At 48.5% G+C, this 4,515-nt stretch overlaps 1 long non-coding RNA gene across 1 annotated transcript; it reads left to right on the forward strand.

The window, feature by feature from the left end:
• Window positions 1–495: 495 nt before the first annotated feature.
• Window positions 496–1,658, forward strand: LOC107103003. The gene is made up of 3 exons (XR_001482155.1): window positions 496–528; window positions 599–989; window positions 1,075–1,658. It is a non-coding gene; the product is annotated as an uncharacterized LOC107103003 (long non-coding RNA).
• The last annotated feature ends 2,857 nt before the right edge of the window (window positions 1,659–4,515 follow it).

Consider the following 4,515-nt stretch of genomic DNA (forward strand, 5'->3'; position numbering starts at 1 on the left):
ATGAGGCTCTCTTAGGCCATCCATTTGTTGGGATCTGGAGGTCTGTCCACTTTTCTCCACCAGAGGGCGTTCTAGGTCTCCTGGAGCTGGAGCTGACTGCACCACCTGCGGCTCGTTTGCTCATCAGGAGACCAGTACTTAAGGAGGCGGAGAGCTACACCCCGGCGCCAGAGTGTTTGCTAGTTATGGTTAGCAAGCCTGAGCCAACCAGCCTGTCTGAATCTCTGACTCCCAGAAAACCTGAACCTGAATTTAATCTGTTTTGTCCTCTCTGCTTCCCAGGTTGAACCTGCCTGAAACCTGAAACCTTGAAGAGTTTCTCTGTTGGAAATCTGTCAGTCTGATCTCTGAAGAACCCTGGAGAATCAAACCTGTCAAAGACCTGCCTGCCCGCTGTCTGAAGAATCTGAAAGGGAAACTCAAACCTGTTGTCTGCAAACTCTCAAACCAAGCTCTGCCTCCGCCAAGCCCTCAGCCTGCTGACAGCCTCTGGACCCTCTCTGCCGCTCTGCTCAAACTCCAGATCAGGTACAGACCTGCACTCTCTCACCCTGCAAATTACCTGGACTTCAGCTAACCACTCTGTCCCCCTCTGCAGTGAACCCAGTCGAGACCAGTACTGGATCTGATAATCCCTTGGATAGCTCTAGCTTGAATCAGGAATTGACCTTGATTTTGGGAACCACCACATTGGGCTGTTTGGGGAGAAAGTGCCCTATTTCTATTCCCGAAACAAACCAAAGATGCATGCAGTGACAGTGACTCGGAATGTGGTGCTGGAGGCTGGACAAGAGAACCTGGTACGAGGAAATGTTCACTACAGGGACCTCTACCATGGACTCACCAGCCTGGTGCAGCATGACATCATAACCTCGCCAGGCACTCCAGTCAAGCAGCCACCACGCCGGATAATGTCTGAGAAGCAACAGAGTGCTGATCACCAGATACAGCAGAGATTGAGAGCAGGACTGACACGCCAGCAGTTTTGGGTACTCTAGCCAAGCTGAGTTTTGCTGCGTCTTACTGAGTCTTTGTTTCACTGAGCCTAACTGTGTTTCTGTCTTTGCCTTTCAGCAGGAAGCCATCCTGCAAGCTGGATGTTTTTAACCTTCTTCCCCTGGATAAACCTGGTGGTTTACTGCATGTGGGTCAGATCTCTTAAGAAAATCATGACACACCAGGCCAACCTTAAACTAAAACCTGCCAGGTGTTTTCTCTTCCACCGCCAGATTGCCTACCTAGGGCACATTGTCTCGGAGGGTGGTGTGGCCACTGACCCCAGAAAGTTCCAGAAGGTGCAGAAGTGGCACACTCCATCATCAATCCAGGAGGTCCACCGATTTATTGGCCTTGAATCATACTATTAACAGTTTGTGAAAGACTTTGCTTCCATAGGCGAACCCCTCCACAACCTGTCAAAGAAACACGCCTAGTTTCAGTGGACGGAGGAATGCCAAGGCATTTGATAAACTCAAGCATCTGTTAACTACTTCACCAGTCTTGGGGTTCCCACTCGACCCGGGCAATATGATATCCGACACTGACGCAAGCGATGTTAGCATCGGTGCCATCCTCTCCCAAGTTCAACAGGTTAGAGACATGTGCTGGCCTATTGGAGTTGCAAACTGTCCAAGACTGAACAGAACTATTGCACCACACGGCGGGAACTGCTTAACCTGACAACAGCCAGATGCATGTCTCGCTCCGCCTAGCTCCGCTCACATACATCTGGGAACCCGCCATAGGAATTGCCTTTACTGAAGGCTGGGCCTTATCAAAACTCCTTGCATATGATTGGATAAGCCACTTGTCTGTCATCTTTATTGACGTGCTATTTCAACCACTCACACCGAAGCTAACCCGTGACGCTGTGAGAGGAGGAGCCATTTGGTAGATCAAGCTCTTGCCAAATCCGGTCGGGAGAAGGGCGAAAACATCGTTTCCACCAACAAAAGCCTTCAAAGCCGTTCTCTGATGTTCTTTTAATTAAACAATATCAGATAGATTGGACAACACAGAAGAAATAGCAGCATCAATGCTAACGCTTGCTTCCTTAATGCGAGCCGCCATTGTTGTTGGAATCTCACGGTCGCTTCTCCACTCCAGGACACACCCACCCTCCGTCCTGATTGGACAGACCATAAATTCGGTTGGGGAAATCACTTTCAATGAGCGGGTTCCCAGATGTATGTGAGTGGAGCTGGGCGGAGCGAGACATGCATCTGGCTGTTGTCAGGTTAGGAACTGCTAGCCATGTTGGAGTTCACATCACTTTTGTGGCAGTATCTCCTGGCCCCTTTATTGTCCACACCGACCACAGCAGCCTTTGGTGTCTAACAAAAATGAAGAAGCCCGTAGGACAGTTTGCTAGGTGGCTCGAGAGACTCGATAAGTACAGCTTTGAGATCATACATTGCCCTGGCCGGTTGCACACCAATGCAGACAGCCTCTCCAGACGACCCTGCCGCCAGTCGTGTCCCTGTAATCTGTCCAACCCCTCCCCTCAGCCAGTGAAAATCAGTCATCAGGCTGTGCTGCGTGAAATCGACCAGGCGATGCTGAGTCAGGTGGGGGTAGACGGATAACCAGGTTTCACAGCAGTGAGTCCAGGGGGGTGCATAAAGCTCTCTCTGCTAACACAGACAACTTAAAGTCCCCTGCAAGAATCTACCTCACTAGGACAAATAACACTGAACTGTTTGGCGGCTGGTCCTTGGAGGAGCTACAACAAGCACAGGAAGCTGATCCAGATATTGCACCTATCAAGGCATGGATGGAGGCCAGCAAAGAGCACCCCCCATGGGTAACAGTCTCACCATATAGCCCAGCCACAAAGACCTTTTGGAAGCAATGGAAGCGGCTCTACATCCGTGATGGAATACTGGTTAGGCGGTTCTACTGCCTGAACGACACCGAGTTCTACCCACAAGTGGTGCTGCCTCATGTTCTCCGGCCTGATATCACGAGACAGATGCATGAGGGACTGGTTGTTGGGCATTTCGGTGAGGAGCGCGCAATAGCCCGCCTGCAGACCGGATACTTCTTATACCGGATGAGAGAAGATGTTGCTGTCTGGTGTGGCACCTGTACCAGCTCTGCGTCCAAAGCTAGGCAACTTAAGACACCATGAGCCCCCATGGGTACTGTTGGAGTGGGAGCCCCAATGGAGCAAGTTGCTTTGGACATCATGGTGCCACTAAACGGAACAGAGCAACACAACCGGCATGTGCTTGTGATACAGGACTATTTTAACAATTGGGTGGATGCTTTTCCCCTACCCAATGACATGGCTGTAACTGTGGCTGAAGTGCTTGCCTCAGAGTGGGTGTGTTGTTATGGAGCACCACAGACATTGCACAGTGACCAAGGCCGAAACTTCGAGTCTTAAGTGTTCTAGAAAATGAGCACACTGTTTGGTATTGAAAGAACACACACCACACCATGCCGACCTCGGTCCAATGGCCAAGTTGAAAGATTCAATGCCACCCTGCAAAAGGTTCTGGCCACATCAGCTGAGCGTTGGCACTGGGATTGGGACCTCATGATCCCTTATGCTTACATGGCCTATAGAGCAACAAAGCCAACTTCAACTTCTCCCAACTTCATGATGTTTGGCCAGGAAGTGAGTGAGCCAGTGGATCTGGTGGCCAGCCTGCACCCGGACCTTGACACTGCCCCTTCAGCCCCAGAGTATCTCAAGCACCTCAGAGAAAGACTGGAACTGGCACAACAAATCACCAGAGATGCACTGGGGGAGTCTGTGGAACATGCAAAGAGGCAATATGACAAGAAATGTTGCCGTACACAGTACATTATTGGTGATGCTGTATGGTACCTCTTAAAAGGCATGCGGACCAAAATTACCAGTTGAGGTATTAATGAGTGTAAGAGCATATTTGTTTTAACAAACCTGAACATTTTCAACATTGCAGCTATAAAAAATAAGACATTACCGACTTTAAAAATAAAAAAGTTTCCTTATACATATTCTGAAGTAATCATTAATTCCTAGGTTTCAGAGTTTTAGTTCAGGGGAAAGTTTAACTCAACCCAAACTAAGTTTTCCTTTTATTTTTTGAGCATTAAAGTGTACCTCCTATTTTTCATTTTTGCAAAGCGGTCAATCACTAGACTGTGACTCAGCTTATAAAGTTCTTCCTTTTAAACTGATAAAATAGCAAGATGATGGAACCTGTCTTGTCCCATTGTGCACCTCAGCCAAGTGTGGAGCCTTCTCAACACACTGAATGACCTTTCACAACTACAGCTGTTGACTGGGATTGTGAGGGAGATCTGGATGACCTGCGTTAGTGTTGGGAACATGATGTTATCAAGCAAGTTGACAACACAATGCATATCCTTGATGACAAGGCTTTCTTTTTCATTCACAAAAAGCTTTCAAACCATTTTGAATTAAATGAAAGTTTTTTTTACTCCAAATTTGTGCTGGGGATAGTGGGACAACTTCACTTGTTTAGGGCCATCATGCTTTCCCCCTAAGTCACTAATGTCCCC

This window comes from Cyprinodon variegatus, unplaced genomic scaffold (genome assembly GCF_000732505.1).
Source record: "Cyprinodon variegatus isolate N-32 unplaced genomic scaffold, C_variegatus-1.0 Scaffold1359, whole genome shotgun sequence".
Taxonomy (NCBI): domain Eukaryota; kingdom Metazoa; phylum Chordata; class Actinopteri; order Cyprinodontiformes; family Cyprinodontidae; genus Cyprinodon; species Cyprinodon variegatus.